This window comes from Papaver somniferum, chromosome 5 (genome assembly GCF_003573695.1).
Source record: "Papaver somniferum cultivar HN1 chromosome 5, ASM357369v1, whole genome shotgun sequence".
Classification (NCBI taxonomy): Eukaryota; Viridiplantae; Streptophyta; class Magnoliopsida; order Ranunculales; family Papaveraceae; genus Papaver; species Papaver somniferum.
Window position 1 is genome coordinate 83196957 of NC_039362.1, and position 19158 is coordinate 83216114.

General features: G+C 34.8%; 1 long non-coding RNA gene across 1 annotated transcript; it reads right to left on the minus strand.

The window, feature by feature from the left end:
* Window positions 1-163: 163 nt before the first annotated feature.
* Window positions 164-732, minus strand: LOC113280836. The gene is made up of 3 exons (XR_003325759.1): window positions 667-732; window positions 452-505; window positions 164-302 (listed from the first exon to the last, which is right to left on the minus strand). It is a non-coding gene; the product is annotated as an uncharacterized LOC113280836 (long non-coding RNA).
* Window positions 733-19158: the final 18426 nt, after the last annotated feature.

Consider the following 19158-nt stretch of genomic DNA (forward strand, 5'->3'; position numbering starts at 1 on the left):
ATGTATCTATAATTTGTCTAACAGGACAAAGTGAGAAGACTTTGAACGGCAAAAGTGTCATTGTCCGCTTTAGATCTTCTGAAAAGGTTTGTTATGGGTAGAAACACACGATTTACATAAAAAAATGATGAATTTAATAAGCAAAAAGTCATGTAGTCATGCTAGCAAAAGGGGATAAGAAATTATATCAACTTCTTCCTGTTAGTGAAAACTCTTCATGAGAAAACTCAAGAGATTCTCCCGCTTTCCCATTGCAAGACAACTTTATCAGCCTTTGTTGTTGAAACTGCAAACATTAGCTGCTGCAAAAGAAATCCATCATTTTAGATTCGGTCACACCCCCTAAAAAGAACCTAATCGTACATAAAAAAAACAATCACGAAAGAATAAGAGAACTTCTGTGAAAACATGATGTCAAAACTTTCTCTGAGTACAGGGAATTGGAAATTACCCATGTTAATGGTTCTTCGAATTGACTCTAGTACATAGCTTGATACAGCTTAACCTTCAGGAATCACCAACTCAAGGGGTTTAAAAATGTTTCATGAACATTTATAATATCAAAATAGAAATAAACCAATACAGTGTCGACTTACGCTAACAACAACGTCTGTATATAAGGGAAATTCAGTGGACATATAAACAAAATTGAGATTATATTGATACCTTCACAACATACCACACAGTCTTTGCGGAGATCGTCTAGGTATGCTGGGATATTCTTTTAGCTCTATCGTACAACAGGTGTGATTAGTGTTAGACAACAATCATAGTATTTCTACCGCAACATTTTCATCAATAAACAATCCATTTAAATCTGACAAACACAAAAATGTAAGATGGGTATTCCAGGTAAATGATTCACCTGAGTATGGATGTTAGCTCTTTTCTCAATATGTCCTCTACAAACAAAGATCTGCAACGATACATCCAAAATTTAGCAAAACAACTAAATCAAAAGAAACATCTCAGAAACATTTACAAATCAAAAAGTCGCATAATCAAACTTAGAGAGTGTGGTGAAGAAAGAAATTGAGAACCTTTAGGATATAACCTCTTTTGAGATTTATGTAGTAGAACATTTTCAAAGTTTGATTAGCAGATTAATCGAGCTTTTAATGGGATTATTTATTTATTTGGAACGTACGAACAATCGATGGAAATTAGGTTGAAGGAGAACTTTCTATTTGGTAATTTGAATGGGCGTGATTGAATGGCAGATATTATTTTTGGCAATTCAACCTTTGATGTGCATAACGTATGAAAATGGGGAGGAGAAGGCGCGGCAGGACGATAAAATCCGCACTCCATTTTTGGCAATTCATATAAATGGGATTAAATGGCAGCTTATCTTTAGGCGTAACGCATGGAAATTCAAGGGAGAAGACCAATATGGGACGTTGGATATGGGCGTCAAACATGGGTTGATTATCAACCACGATTTATCTCTAAACTTTTCTCAACTTTGAGAGCAAATAGTGGTCGTGGATAGCCAAAAAATACCCATCCAGAACCGTCGGATCAGCAAAAACACATTTGTGTTTGTAAGAATGATTTCATTTGTGTATATCAAGCTAAGAGCTTCTCCAATGGTAACGTGGCCAGCTTCACATGTGGCAATGTGGGAAGACATCCTTTATCTTATTTGGCAACCAATTTTCCTAACTATGAGGATATATCAAAAATATTTTTTTTTATCGGTAAAGAATTTGATGCTAGCGAGTTTCGAACTCAGGTCACTGGTATCATCACCCAGTAACTTTACCACTGGTATTTTTGAGGAGATATCAAAAATATTCTCCAACCCTATTTACGTTTTTATATAATTTTTGCGGAGTTGTCTTTTATTTTCAAATTGAACGAAGGATACGGTCTTGGATAATTCCTCTATGTTGCTCCAAGTGATGGTTAACATTTTTTTTACATCCTTCTTCCACCCTAAAGAGAATAAAACAAGTTGCACAATACCGAGTACGTGCTATAGGGAAAAAAATTGATGAGCAGTCAATTATGCAATTTCAAAACGTTTTATGTGTTTTTGCATTTGTCTTTAAAATTTGGAAATGCTTACTTGTAAAACTATGCAATAACATTCAAAAATCCAGATTGATCGTTCGATTCAATTAAATTTCGTGATCAATGATGGTTCAAAATAATCGACAAACAATTTTATTATAATAACATGGGACTAATTGGATAAAATGTATGGACAAATAGTTGATTTGTTACTACAATGAATTTATCAATCACTCTGGTGGAATACGTAACAATGAATTAATCTGTTATGGTATTGATATGGTTTGAGCTTAATTATGGATGGTGATGGATTGAAATTGAGTACATAACAGTGAATGGATTTGTTCTGCTATTGATATACTTACCTTGTTACCCTATTGAATGGATTGTTTTCACGGGAAGTCGCGTGATTGATTACCAGTAATACCAAGTTGATGACTCTGGAAAAAACGAGGGAGAAGGGAGAAAATTTGTTAATCATATTTTTATTTTTAGTTGAAACGTCAATTTTATTTAATTAATATATTTTTAATTTTAAAAATATGACTAGGATGGATATAAATCCTCTTGGTGAACCTCTGAAACAAGAGGTTGGGGAAGAGGATGTCTACCTAAAAGTATGCCATGTCACCTACTTGATGGTTAAAGAGGTTAGGGTTGGAGAATGATTCTAAAAAAATGGTAGTGGATCCTACATGAATGAAGACTTTTCTCTCCATACACGTTCCATTGGAGAAGCTCTAAACCATCTAACGACGGAGATTGATTGCTTATTTCTGAGCAAACTTAGCTTGAATCTTAAGCCAGGTTTTCAGCTAACGGTGAATATTGAATGCTTTGTTAATAAGATATCGTAGTTTTGATTGTAAGCAATTAAAATAATATATAAGGAGAAGCTTTAGCATCTGGGAAACCTAATCCCGACACTTTCGTGTATCCTAGTTGCAAACTATAGTCGATTTTTTCTTAACTTAGGTTTCTAGTTCTTCTGAAAACCATTACTAGGTTTAACGACTTAAAGACTTCGCTAGGGATTCGTGAAGCCATGTCCAACTATTTTATTTGTATTTGCATATCTTGATCTTACTATTCTATCACATTGAGTTTAATCTTCTCTAAGACTATCTCGAGATTTATCTCTGATAAGTAAGATATAAATAGTAATCACAATTGTTATTCGTCTCAGACTCTTGTGATTCCGCAATAACTTCTTCTGTATATCAGTTAGGTTATTGTAAGGTGAATAATATTCTAGGTTGGTCTTCGAGAGACATAAGACCGGATTATAAGTTGTGTTTCCTGTTCACCTTGATCTTTATGTAAAGACGGAAACCAGAAATATAATAGACTTATATGTGGGAGAAAAATTTGTTTATAAGTCTTCGACTTTGGGTTGTAGCAACTTTTAGGTTGTAAAGGAAGTCATCTATGGGAATAAAGTGCACAAGGTCTTGCGAGATTCAAGAGGCGCAAGGAACACAATTGTACCTTAATCGGTGTGATACTTGGTTAGAGCCCAACTACACTCCAGTCTGAAGTTAACTTGTAGTAGGCTAGAGCCTGTAGAGGCTTAATACAGTGTGGTGTTCAAGTCTGGACTAGGCCTCGGGGTTTTTCTGCATTTACGGTTTCCTCGTTAACAAAATTTCTGGTGTCTGTGTTATTTCTTTTCTGCATTATATTTTCTTTATATTATTGAAATATCACAGGTTGTGCGTTGTTCAATAACAGTTGATAAATCTGACCTTGTTTGTTGGATAGAACTTGATTGACACTCAAACATTGGTCTTTGGTACCATCTGAGTTATTCTCATACCAATCAGGTTCACGGATTCACATCTGTTTGATTTACTGATTGTGTTGAAAAAGAGATAAATCTCTTTATATCTTTCCTTAATCGAGTTGTTACTCTCGGGATTATATTGGAGTTTAGTCCATACATATTTCTGAATGAAAAAGTTGGGTGTGGTTGTTGTTGTTAGAGCATGACTCGTTTGAACCCACCAAGAGTTGGTATGTCAAGTTTGGTTGTCATATTTTAGTGAATCAAAACTCATGTTAAGATTCGCTTGATTATGTACTAGATTCAACTTCGTATAGGTTAGCTTGAAAGTATTAGGATATGAGACATTACAAGTATTGCGAAGTCTTGAAGATGTGAAGAAGCAAGGAGCTACAACGACAACAATCATCCTTCCACTTGAGGTTGGTGATATTTAACTTGAACTGTTTCATTCCCTAACATATATTTCAAGTCGTGCATATTGAAAACAAAATTGCGAAGCATATTTGAACTCTAGATAGACATAGTATTAAGGAATACAATACGAGGTTTATTGCTTAACCATTAAACTTTGTAGATAAGACATCGCCATAATCATTTGAATGTTATTGTGATTATGTATGGGTATGAGGTGAGGATTTAATCCTAGGAAACAATGTTTTACATGTGTTCTAAGGAAGTAAGTTCATAAACTTGTTTGTGAACCGAAAAGGAAATTTCCAGGTGTTATTGGTTTTGTTATTCATTGCATATCTTATGAACAACCAATATGTGTGATTGAGTATAACCGCTCACAATTTGTTTGTGTTCTTGGTAGAACTATTCACAAAGGCCTGACTTATGTATTGGTATGGCTTTTATTAGTGAAACCGATCTTAAGTAATCACCTGAGATGGTATGATCGGGTTTGTGATTTTATGTATGACCAAATATGGGAAAGGGGAACCAATCCTAGTAAGAGGTGCAATACATCACAAAGGGAAACTGATCCTTGTATGCGGTGCAGCAAGGTTTATAGCAGAAAGGAGAACCGATCCTATGGACATGTGCAACACGTTTTTAGGCAAAGGGGAACCGATCCTATGGACATGTGCAACGCATATATGTTAGACACCATATATATGTGAGGAACCGATCCTAGTACCTAGTCAACCGAATTTTGGAAAGCTAGTGTGACTATGCACGGTACTCACATGGAAGGTAGAACCGAAAATTGTTTTGGTAAAACCGTTAAACCCATGATTGTGATTGAATGTTTGTTTGATCAGTCGCATAGTTCTTGAAAGTCAGATGAACCACTTCTAAACTTGTTTGGAAGTGTAGCAAATCGGTTTCAAGGTTGTAAGTGTGAAAGAGAACTTACAAAGTAAGGATGTCGACATACTTTGAACACGTGATGTGAATGTTTATTTCTTTAATTGTTTAAAGTTATCCTTAATAGCTAAGGGAAGAGAATCCCAGGATCGAAACATAAGTAAGTTAAGAATCTTTTAATTAAGGTTATTAATTTCATTTCGTAGGGAAATATAAGAATTAGTAATGTGCATTTACTAATTAGATTTTCCGAGAGATTTCGATCGTTATTTTTGGACAGAGCATTTACAGGAATTATGGAAACCGAATTTGTGCTTTAATGAATATCTTGAGAATATTTTCGATTTTGGAAATTCCTTGGTTTCCAAACTTCCTTGTCTATAAATACTTGAAGTTTTCCTTTCTAGCAAACTAATCCTTCGTAACAACAGACTTCCTCTTTTGTTGTTGTTACTGGTGTAGCCGCCTATTTGGAGAGGAGAGTAACCTAATTAGGTAAAATCTCTTACGACCGCTCAGTTTAAAGTCTTCTTTGGGATTGAGAAGCACTAGCGTGTACCGATGGTGGGAAACTAGATAATTGCGGTTTATCTTTTGTTTTCATTGATTAGATTGACTAACGGTGGTTGAAATCTGATTGTACCTAGTTTGTTTATGCTTGAGAATCTTCTCTTCCGATATAAGATTCATTCAAACTAGTTCAGAGTTTCGACAGGGATCTTTAGACTGTTGTTAGTTCTACAGACGATCTTGTGATAATCCATTGTTAACAGACTCCGTTTTGTGCTTGATTGATCGCAAGAGATTCAAGTGATTGTGTGCAAGTTTTTATTGAATATTTAAGAAGATTTGAAGCCAAATAAGATATTGAAGATCTGACTTGGGTTTATAATCTTTGGTGTGCACAATACTTATTTCGGTAAAAGAGGATCCAATTAATAATCGGTTTATCCTTGTGATAGATTGGATTGATTAATTGAGTAGATCGGCATCAACACAATTCTTTGGATTAAGAGTGTTGTTGGCTTAATCTTAAACGATTACTTCGGTAATTGAACATAAGATAGATCTAAGGACCTGACGAAGAAGTTTATGTTAAGATAAACGAAAGAGCCTTTGTCCGACTCATATCACTTGGTTGAAGAGAGTTGATACCAAACAGATTTGTTGTTCCTTTACTGTTTGGAATACGAACCAAAGGAATTGTTCCAAGTACGTGACTTATTTATAAGTTGGAGGCGTGGGAATATAGGCGGAACTAGGTGAATTATAGGTTTAGTTGCTTGGTCTCAACTATACGAAGTTAGGTGTAATTTTGTGTAGCGGCTTAATCCTGAGAGTATTCAATTCTTGACAAGGTCCCGGGGTTTTTCTGCACTTGTGGTTTCCTCGTTAACAAAATCTTGATGTGTCATTTACTTTGTATTTCCGCATTATAATTGTTTTATCATAATTAAAGTAAATTACACAAACGTTAATTCATATTTACTTGATAAGTGAATCCTATTGTGTTTGGTTAAGTCCGAACCTTTTTATCAAGTAACATACTTCGTTGTTGTAATGTCTCGATCTCGTATCCATAGACGATCACACGAAGTGTGAACCGATTAGTTTTATTGTCTCGACTCAGTCCATAGACAATCATTTTCGGAGAAAGAACTTAAAGGTAGGAAAAGTTTTAGCTTGAGGTATATTTGGGTACCCTCGCCTTTTCAGTTGTACGCCCGCGTTTTCACAGTTGATGACAAATTCAAGGTTCTCAAAACCAATGAAGAGTCTGGAAAAATGTAGTTTGTTTTGTTTTCTTCTGTTTTTATCTAGGAAACTTCTTGTAAGAATTTGTTCTTATTTTTTAGAAGGATAACTAGGGTTTGGCATAGAAAAAATTCTGATTACACAAGTTATTTCCAACGATTTTCATCTTGCTTGTTTTTCAATATATGTAATTAAATTCTAAAGTTGTTGGAAGATGAACTTGCAATACGTAATCATTATTGGTTTAATTATTGCAAAGGTTTTATGAAATATATGTGCCTTTACGTTTCCGTGAATCGAGCTGATATTTCATATATCCTCAGAAGTTAAATCTATTATGTTTTCATAAACGGAGAATAGACAAACTCTTTGAGAATTTTTCTCGCAATATTGATCTACTCGTGATCACACTTTTTTGTTTTTACTGCTTGACATACTGCATAAGATTCTCTTATGTTGAGTCATATCGATCAAAATTATCTTTTGTCCGTAACTGGCGTAGAGATTATTTTAAGTCGATTTTCGGATACAAATACATGTGATTTGTTAGTGTCCAACAAAAATCCTTATTTTTTAAAAGAAAGATCACTCATGTTGTTCTCTTGGGAATGACATTAAATGGGGGAGAGTTCTTAAATGAACTTGTGCTTAATTGCTTTATCTTTGTGGGGTATGTGGCTGTGGAATTTGAAGGGGGATGCTTGTATCTTTTTAATCTCCTAGATGAGCGCTAAGTATTTATTACTAATTGATATTATCCAAAAAAGTTGATATGATGAGTTGCATTTTAACTATGTTATATTGTGAAATCTCAAAACTTCCTCCAAACCTGACGTATCTTTTGATTGTATTCATTATGATATCACGATTTTTATACCTTTGTTAATTTTATTGATAAAAAATGGGAGAATTATTTAGTAGTTGCATACTACATACATATGGTTTACGGATCATTAAGTAAGGAGGAGTGAATCAATAATCTATAGTTTTACCTATTATGCAAAAGATGTAGGCATTGATTAAGGGGAGAAACATATCACCGTAGTATTACTTCAGATTTGTTTTCTAAAGTTGTTAACGCTATGGAATCGGTTCTTCAACAACAACGATGCTGAGTTGAACACGTTCAGAATCGTTGCAGCTTGAAATTATGAAGAGTTCAAGGAGTTGAAGATGACAAGATCAAGACATGTTGGATTCAAGAAGTTGTCAAAGCTTTATTTTTATCAATTTGTATTGATAGTTTTGTCACTAAAATTGACAAAGGGGGAGATTGTTAGAGTATTGCTCGGTCGAACTCACGAGTGTTGCTATCTCAAGCTTGTTGTCAAAACTATATCTTGGTTTCTAGTCTACAATTAGTTAAGTCTCGGACTAGGATAGAAAGTAGTTGAGAAACAGTGGATCAAAACAGTCATCATTGCATTCTACCGTTTGAAGGCGAAGATCAACCGAAGATTTTGGAGAACTTCATCAACAAAAGGAAAGTGAAGATTGAACCACATATATCTCAAGTTATATATATTCACTTTCTATCATTTGATACGATTTCGCATAACTAATTAGACTAATATGCATAGACAAAAATTTTGAGTCGAAAACTAATTGTTTAGTTAACGAATTTTTCAAAATATAATGACTAAGCTTAATGAACATTTATTCGTCTTAATGAACATTTATTCGTACTTGATGAATTTCGGTTAAGGACAATTTATTGTTCGGAATCACAATCGTGATTCAAGTTTATCACTCAGAAATAACCTGGAACAATGATATGTATAATTGATGTTATTCAGGAATGTTTCGAATCGATTTAAAGAAATATAGAACTACTATTGATTCGGATACAAGACAATGGTATCGGTTTACTGGGAAAACTGTTGTATGTCTGAACCCGTATTACATGTATTCGTAAATATAGCGTAGTAGCTGTATATCGACGTACAAATTAGTGGTAAACATATTCTTATGTATATATATCATATGAAAATTTGTGTGACTCGTGAACCGGATCGGTATGCATACTTGTATGCAAACCATTTTTGAATTGTGGTTATGGAACCGGGTTTGTATCCAAACCGGTACGCGAACTGAAACAATTATGTGTTCCTGAACTCGACAGCGTTCCCAAACCGGTACGCAAACTACTTTTGTTCTGTGAAACTTCAGAACCGGCGTCAATATTAAGGTTTACAAACTGGTAAGCAAACTTTAAAAGTTCCGAACTCCGGAACTCGGTTTAGTTAAATGTTTACAAACCGGTACACAAACTATGACTGAAATGACTTGCGAACTACTATGTATTTGTACTTTGTGCATTTACTGATCATATAGATTATATTTTCAAGTGTATTTAAATTATTTCTACGAGATAATTAACATTTGATTAATTCTCTAAAAACACTAGACTTAATTGATCACATGTTTGTGACTCAGAGTTAATGTCTTATGTGTTCATGAAAATGAAGATTAAACTTTCAAGTTCAAACCGGTTAGTTTCGACTAACCTTATTGAACATAGTCCTTGTACACGGTTCGGTTATGATTTACCTAACCAGAGTGTATATCTTGTTTATGAGAATCAGATTCACAGATTCATCTAACAATGGATATTGTTTGTTTGGTTCCAAAGCTATCTTATCTTAAACCTAAAGCAACCTATGCTTTGAATATATATAAAAGCGGAACTCCAAGTAACTGGGATCGTTGAATCCTCACATTACTTTTGGTGTGTCCTAGTTGTATCTAGAGTCGTCCTCTCGAGAAACCCTTTTAGTATTTAGCGACTATAAAGACTTCATTGAGATTCGTGAATCCAGGTCCAGTTATATTTCCTTGATAACTCGTGTATCCTGTATCTTAATTGATTGTTGAGTTTACTCACTTGATCAAGATAGATAGAAATCATCAAAGTTTTGTTCGTCTGAAACTTTGTTGATTCCACAAGTTTTATACTTGTGAGGTGAAATAATCTAAGCTACACTTCGGGTAGCATGAGTCCAAATTTTGATGATAACTAGACTTTGCCGAATTGCTATCGATTTCCATCACCTTTGATCATACGTTTGGTTTTGATCATACGTTTCAATCGTAATCAAGAAATCAACTATATATATATGCTTAATATTTTGGAGGCAGATTTGGTTTAAAGTCTTTAATTGAGTTGAAGCAGCTCTTAGTTGGTGTGATGTCAGCTAAGGGAATCAATTGCGCGGAGTCCTGCTGGGATTCAAGAGGCGTAAGGAGCGCGACTGTACCTTAATCGGTGGGATACCTTTTAGGGCTCAACTACATTCCAGTCTGAAGTTAATTGGTAATAGGATAGTGTCTGTAGCGGCTTAATACAGTTTGGTGTTCAATCCGGACCAGGTCGCGGGGTTTTTTGTATTTGCGGTTTCCTCTTTAACAAAACTTCTGGTGTCTGTGTTATTTATTTTTCCGCATTATTGTTTATCTTTATAATTGAAATAGCATAGGTTGTGTATTAATCAATCATAGTAGAGACGCGGACCTAGTTAGTTAGATGCGACTTGGACATTGGTCTTTGGTACCGTCCATGAACTCTCTTTATAATTAGGTTCACGGATTCAATTCTGTAAATGTTCTAATTACAAGAGGGAGAAAGATATAACTATATACACTTTTTTTGATTGAGTTTAACTTACGGAGTTGTGTTGAGTTTGTCCGTACAGATTTCCTAAGAAAAAAAGTGGTAGTGTATTTTGGTACCCCTGCGTTTTCAACAACCAACCACAATTATAATCCAAAGTAAATTGTCTAAAATAAATACAGTAAAAACTCCATATATTAATAAACTCTATATATTAATAAAATATCATAGTCCCAACTTGGCCCAGTTATAAATAGTAATGACCTTTTTAATATTAATGAATTTTTCTGGTCTCGCTATAAGGAATTTACCTCCATATATTAATATAATCGAGATTATATTGGAAACTTATAAATCTTCTTACATCAAAATCCAAGATAAAATAAATAGTCGTCTATAGTTGTTCAAGAAAAGAATGTAACTTTTTGAATTGTTATCACATCTTTTAATTTGCAGATGCGTAAGACCTCATCAATATGGACACCTTCTTATTCAAGCCAAAATACTTTTAACTTTTCGAGCATGTTTAAAGCTTGTTGTCATGAAAATTTTAATATATATTATCATCAGGATTATTCTCCTCCACTTCTTGTCTAATTTCATCGATGATTTCTTGTTCGGTTAAAACATATACGACTTTTTTCTCATTTGGATGACTACGAAAGGCATCTATATCCATTCGTTAGTGTAGTGAAGTTGTTCAATTTGATCAGTCAATTCCTTATCTATTATTTGGTACTACTCGTGTACTGCATTTGCAACTGACGATTCACCGTCACTAGTGGTTCGAAGTTTGCAGTGTTTAAAATAATTTTCAATTATGTTGGCTTCACATATATTTAACATGATGCATCTGCGTTTACAATTCCAGCAATGATGGATATCTTTGATGGTTACAAAACATTCCCTTCCATTCGTCTCAAAATATCCTTTACGTATATACATTGAATTATCTAGAAAAAAATGCCAAAAAATTCGTAATGGTCTTTTAAGTTTATAAATGGATACATGTGTTTGTTAGAGCACTGCTCGGTCGAACTCGCAAGCGTTGCTATCTCAAGCTTGCTGTCAAGTTTAGTTGCCAAAACTATAAGTCCGGCCACTAAGGTATGCGTACATGTTTGCAAACTTGAGTGGGTTATGTTCTACAGTCGGTTTGTTCATGAACTAATACATTTATATATTAAGGAATGCAATCTTTTGCAAACCGTGGCTATAATGTTCATGATCTAATTCGAGTGAATCAAAATCGATTTTGCTTCAATTGTGTCTTGTATACTTCTATGAGAATATAAACAATTGAACAACTCTAGAACTAGTTTCATTTGAGTCATTTGAACTAGTTATAGTTAAGATGAATAAGGTTGATATGAAAGTGTTCATATGGCTATTGTTAAGCCAACAAAAGTACACACGTTTAGGTACGGTTACTCATATCTAATGAAGTCACTTTTCATTTGTGTGTAACAATCTAAGTTCGATCTAATGGTTAAAAAATATTAGCTTAAGTCTAATTAGGTTTTCATCTAACGGTGAATATTGAATGCTTTGTTACCAAGGTAACATTGATTTCAAACCCTGATTTGGAGAGTATATAAAGGAGAGCTCTAGCAACCGGGAAACCTAATCCCACACCTCTTGTCTGATACTAGTTGCGACTAGAGTCGATTCTCCTTAGGTTTTTCTAAAACGTTGTAGGTTAACGACTTGAAGACTTCATTGGGATTGTGAAGCCAGACCCAACTATTTTATATGTAATTGCGTGTTCTGATCTTGTTGTTTTATATCGTGATTGAATACTATCTCTCTAATATTGGCTCAAGATTTAATCTCTGATAGGCAAGATAAAAAGTAGTCAAAAACATCTTCGTTTCATCGTTTATGATTCCACAATATCTTGTTTTGCTACCATACGATTAAGATTATTGTGAGGTGATTGATATTTCTAGGTTGTTCTTCGGGAATATAAGTCTGGCATATCAATTGGTTCCTGTTCACCTTGATTCATCGGAAGACGGAACAAAAACTCATAGGTTTATCTGTGGGAGACAGATTTATCTATTCAATAAACTTTTCTGTGTGAGACAGATTGGTTTATCAACTCTTAGACTTTGGGTCGTAGCAAATCTTAGTTGTGGGTGAGATAAGCTAAGGGAATCAAGTGCGTCGAGTCCTGCTGGGATTCATAGACGTAAGGAGCGCAACTGTACCTTGATCAGTGTGATATTGGTTAGGGCTCTACTACATTCCAGTCTGAAGTTAACTTTAAGTAGGCTAGTGTCTGTAGCGGCTTAATATAGTGTGGTGTTCAAATCTATACTAGGTCCCGGTGTTTTTCTGCATTTGCGGTTTCCTCGTTAACAAAACTTCTGGTGTATGTGTTATTTCTTTTCCACATTATATTTGTTTATATAATTGAAATATCACAGGTTGTGCGTAAGTTCAATCAATTGTGAATCCAACCTTTGGTTGTTGATTAAATTGATTGACACTTGGATATTGGTTTTTGATACCGTCCAAGTTATTTCTTATATTCAATCGGTCTCTCAAATTCCTAATTGTTTGATTGCATATTGAATTGAGAAATTGAGATATACCTCTTTGATGTACTTTTCTCAGGATTGAGTCTGACTGTCTAGTTGATTCTCTTGAAATTATATTTGAGTTAGTCCATACAGATTGAGCGCAATATTGGGTGTGGTTGTTATACCCCCGCTTTTTCAACTGGTATCAGAGCAGGCAAACACTTTTAAGACCTTACAAGTCTGTGTTTGTAGTGATCTGACTCTATGGACAGTAGTGTTACCTCAATCAACGCACCACCAAATCCAGGGATTTCAGAAATCTCTTCCATGACTGATTTAATAAAATCTGTAGAAGAAATTCTATCTAAACCTCCACCAGGTTTAAAATCCCTTGAAGTGTTTTCGGGGCTTGAAAAGAAGCTTGAGAGCTTAGCTCTTGATGTTGAGTTATACCTCCAGAAAGAGCAAGAATCTCTTGATAAGCTAAACCAAGTTATGATGAGGTTGATCTTGATTTACTAATCAGTAAGAGCAATGCTCCTCCTCTGGGTAATCCATTTTTTTGTGTCAAACTACACGAATTACAAGAGGAGTTTAAATATCAATATTCAGACTGCATCATCTTAAAGCATGATTCATCTCTTTGGTCAATTCTTGATACACCCAGACAAGATAATAGTATTGTTTTCTTTTATGAAAGAGTTAGGACGTCTCTTTTTATCAAAAGAGTTTCCCTACGCAGTACTAAACATTAATTGCAGACACTGTTTTTACTAAGTTTTAAAATGAGACATCAGGGACTCAAATTTTTGGGTATTTCTCTAAAGTCTTTTGTAAAACTTGTAAAATCAGATTCTTGGATGTTTCTCAACTTTTTTGAATGCAAAAGTAGTTGGAAAGAAACTCTTTCTTGGTGCCATGGTGAGGCAAGACATTGTTCACCTCAACACAACTTGATTGTGTTGAAAGTGCATCCTCACCAAGAAATGCCAAGTTATGTATACGGTGAGGGAAGCATAATAATCGAGGCACACATATTATGTTGGGTATGATTTTGAATGTTTTTTAATGGTGTATAATTCGGTCGGATTCTTCTAAAAAGGTATGTCTCTAAACTTGAGCAAGTTTTATGATGATCTATGTACCTTATGTATCATTCATGTCTACCTAACTTGATTTGTGTTTAAGGTTCTTAAATGTTCCGGTTTGAAAATAGTTGTTCGGGATGTTTTGGCCTTCATGGTACACTTCAGGTATGCATACGAGTTTGCATACCAGTTTACAAATGAATTTTTGTAATAAAATCCTGGGAAATTCGTTTGCACACTAAAAATCCGTTTGCATACCTGTATGCATACTTGTCTGTAGACGTCGATATTCAATAAACTTGTTTTAGCCGTAACTTCTTCGTCCAAACTCGGAATGACCTCATTCTTTTTGCATTCTCTTACTATTTGAATTATCTTAAAAATAGAGATGAGAATTCTTAAATTTGGATGAGTTAAGATTGGTCTTTGCCTCGTCTCTTGTTTTTGAGTGTTTTGCTCCGTTTCGTCGCACTTGTTCCACTTCTCATGGACTTGGGCACTTGGATTCTTGGAGTACTACTTTTATAAGCTCATTTTTATATTTTAGAATAATTTTGTTGGTGAATCACAAAGAAGGAAGTTCAAGAATGGGCAGTAGTACGCATTGTTATGGGATTCTTGAATATCACAATCATCTTATGTGAACTATGGTGCGTGGTCATTAATGACTTTGTATGTTCTTCTTTGTTAAGAAAATATTTTTATACGCTTTGGTAGCTATTCTTGGTGTAAATCCGCACGAAAAACATTGATTCTACTCTCTAAGGACAAATCATCTTATATGTGCATTATGAGTTTGTCTTAATGTCTAGGAAACTTCTTATGAGAATTTATTCTTGTGTTTTAAGAAGGATAACTAGGGTTTGGAATAGCCACTATTGTAAGTACACATAGCTATTGCCAACGATTTCATCTTGCAATGTTTTTAGATTTATTTATTTAAATTCTAAAGTTTATTTGGAAAATGATTTTGCAGTACTAATCTTCATGGTTTTATATATTGCAACTTGTTATGGGATATATATGTGTGCATCCGTGAACTATGATTGTCCCATATATGTCAAAAGTTAAGTCTATCATATGTCATTATGCAAATATTGATAAAAGATTGAATGAACTTTTGACAACAAAAGTTAAGCCTATTATGTCATTATGCAAATATTGATGGAAGATAGGATGAACTTTTTATATACAAAGATTAAATATATTATATGTCTCTATGCAAATATGGATTAAAAGTAGAATGAATCTTTGAATATTCCGCAATATTGGTCTTTCCCTGATCCACATCTTTGTGTAAGTACTGTGTGGCTCGTAAGTTCTCTTATGTGAGCATTTCCGATTAAATTAATCATGGGTTCTCTTGTGGTTAATTTAATTGAGTATTTTGGATACAAATTCATGTTTCATGTGATTTGTTAATGTCCAAAGAAATCCTTCTTTTCTTGTGAAAGTAAGGTCGCTCTTGTTGTTCTTTCGGGAATGACATTTTATGGGGGAGAGTTCTTATTTGAACTTGTGCTTAATTGCCAAATCTTTTTGGGGACTGCGGTTGTGGAATATTGTAGGTGTTTTCTTGTATCTTTATTAACTCCTTGATGAATGCATTTAGTTTCGACTATATGATTGCATTTAAACAAAGTTGATATGTTCTCTTTTGGTTATGAAGTATCTCTATGGAAATTTCATTAGGATCCCACTACTTTTCGTACATTTGCCAATTTTTATTGACAAAAAGGGGGATAATTAATGTGTAGTTCACACTACAAATACATATGGTTTACGGATCATTATGTACGGGGAAGTGGTTTTCATGTGAGATGCAGTATTGACTAAGGGGGAGTGACACATACCACCATAATATTGTTGTCAAAGTTGTGATACAATTGGACTTTGATGTTGTGTAATAATACTATGACACTGTATAACAATGATTGAGAGATTTTGTTTTCTCATTTTTATGGCTACGGATCTTCAACAACTATGATGCTGAGTTGAACACACTCAGAATCACTAGAGTACTTGGAAGTGACGAAGATTTCGAGTAATGTTAAAGAACCAAGTAAATCAAGCATTTATTATGAGAGCTACAAAGTTTATTTATTTTGTATTCCATATGTATTGATAGTTTTGTCACTAAAATTGACAGAGGGGGAGATTTTTAGAGCACTGCTCGGTCGAACTCGCAAGCGTCGCTATCTCAAGCTTGTTGGCAAGTTTAGTTGCCAAAACTATAAGTCTTGATTTCTAGTCTACTTATAGCTAAGTCTCGGATTAGAATAGAAAGTGTAGTTGAGCATTAGATTTCATGGCGTTCATCGATTGAAGACGAAGAACTACTAAGGGGAGCTTTTGGAACTTCATCAACAAAAGGTATGTGGAGACTTGAACTCATCTATTACTCAAAAGTCTATCTACTTTATCTCCTATTTGAGACAAAAGTCGTATAGATATATAGACGTTAATTATACACATTTGATATTTCGAGTTGAGTTTAACTCGCTTACATATTTCTCAAAATATGTGTTGGTAAGCTTTCGCTTTAACCAAGTTCATCTTATATTCTTGATGAAAGTCAAAAGATGATCATGTGAAAATTTCCTGCTAACATCTTACATGATTCTTGTGAGACAATCATTTGATGTAGACTCAGAGTGTTTCGTATTGATCATTCAATCACTTGAAAATTCTTTGAAGCTAATAGTTGTGTGAGACAATTATTGTCATCTTCCGAGAATGTTTCAATGGTTGAAATGAGAGTTTAGAACAATTTGATATAAGCACAGTATGTGTACTTGCATATGTGTAATCCAAGTCTGGGAACCATGGTATATGCATACTTGTATGCGTACTGTTTGGTTTAGTCAAGGTCCGGGAACTCAGTACGCATACCGGTACGCGTACTGGCGTGAGTTTCAAGTTCCAAGACTTTAATGAGGGTATGGTATGCGTACCAGTTCGCGTACTGGCGAATCCAAACTCAGTCTAGCCGCTAAGGTATGCATACCTGTTTGCATACTTGAGTGAGTTATGTTCTAAAATCGGTTTGTTCATGAACTAATATATTTATATATTAAGGAATGCAATCTTTTGCAAACCGTGGCTATAATGTTCATGACTTGATTCGAGTGAACCAAAATCGATTTTTCTTCAATTGTGTCTTGTATACGTCTATGAGAATATAAACAATTGAACAACTCTAGAACTAGTTTCATTTGAGTCATTTGAACTAGTTATGGTTAAGATAAATAAGGCAAAACTTTGGAAAAATAGAGTGAGTCACACGTTGCCCTTAAGGCTTAGTCCTATGGTCTATATATCTAGCTGCTAGATTGGCCATCCATGTCAGCATGGGCAACCTCCTAAGTCCTATGGGATGGCTAATCTAGCAGCTAGATTAGCAGCGGGACCACCATATAACGCCGAACCGTTCGGCGCTTTAAATCTCAGCCGTTAGATCAGAAAATTTTCTCCCAGCGCTGAATGGTTCATCGTTTAGACCAATTTTTGAGCGCCGAACGGTTCAGCGTTTCAATCTCGCTGATAGTTGGACTGCGAGCACTTGCTAGGTGAGAGAACTATCAACTATCACTCTTAACTTTTTTCCAACACTTATTTTTTGATTTGCAACACTTTTTGGCCAATCTAGCACTCCAATTTAGCACATAAGGGTTAGCCTTAGCCCATAGGGGTTAGCCCAATACATTAGCGCCCGGCTACACTCAAGAGTGATGTTATATCCCTCACAGGACGGATATCTCCAGGATAAAACACCTACTACTAGCATATGTAGTAGATGCTCAACTTGAGCTTGGCAACTCCGAAAAAACCCCTAAGGAAAATCGCGAACGCACAAGAAAAAAATATAAAATATTTTCCCTTGGGGGTCCCTCTAAAATATAGAGCAACCCCTTTCCCATAGATTTTACAAAAGTAGTTAACTTCTTTATATAATGGAATAATACAACTTAAAAAGATGAACTCCCCGATGTGGGACTAAAAAGCTTATATAGTCTCTTAAAACAACTAAAAAGTGGAAACTCCACGGTGTTGGACTAATAAGTTTTTCATTCACAAAAGAAAACAATAAATTATAGTTTTTATTAAAACCTTAAAAATCATATTTAATTAATCATTTTCCAACAATACCCCACATGAATGAAAACTCAATAAAACACGAAAACACAAATAGATCTTGGTAAATCAACAACCCAATCTCACAACCCGAACTGACTGAACAGACAGACAGATCGGGCATGATGAAGTCATACTAGCCATTCCAACGTCATCTCCCACACACAACAGTGTGTTGACCCCAGGGTCATACTACGGATTGCAAAAATCATATATTATTGAGATCTTTCATCATTAGTTCCTCACAAGTGAGACTAAAGGTTCCTTTCACCGAAGTGAAAAGGCATGAACCAATGAACCCTTAGTGACCCTTAGGTCCTAAGTTCCAGCAATACCAAAACCATCAAAAAGAAAATCACATAAAAAATGCAGGAAATACCATTTTTAGGCAGAGGTGTCCATGAGGTCTTGAACCTTTGCTTAGTGAGATATTACCGGAATTACTTGCTAGAGACAGTGAACTATGTCTTGAACTGTTAGCGTTTGATGTAATTCGCGATAACAACCACGAATGATATCTCCAAGGTTGCTGCCAAGATCGTGCCGTTTTGTCCAATTTGGCCCTGGACATATCCTGTTTCTCAGAATGCTCTAGAGAATCAAAGCTCATATTCTCATAGGAAGCGGCCCCACTTGCTCATTCAGATAGGTGAGTTTCCATAAATAGTGTTACTGCTACACCCCACTTCAATCTTAAATTGAAACTATAGAACTCATTAAGACTTCTTAAAAGTCATCCTTCACATGTAGTCACACTATCACGTCTACACCATAGGGAAGGGATAGAGAATGAAATTCTCTGATAGTGTTTACCTTTACCCACCACAAATTAGTTGTCTCCTTCGAAACCTTGATATTGGGATCTCCAGTCAGCAAGGTTGAGTATTCTTCATGGCAAGTTTAATTTATGAGCTTAAGCCCCATCCCCCTTGA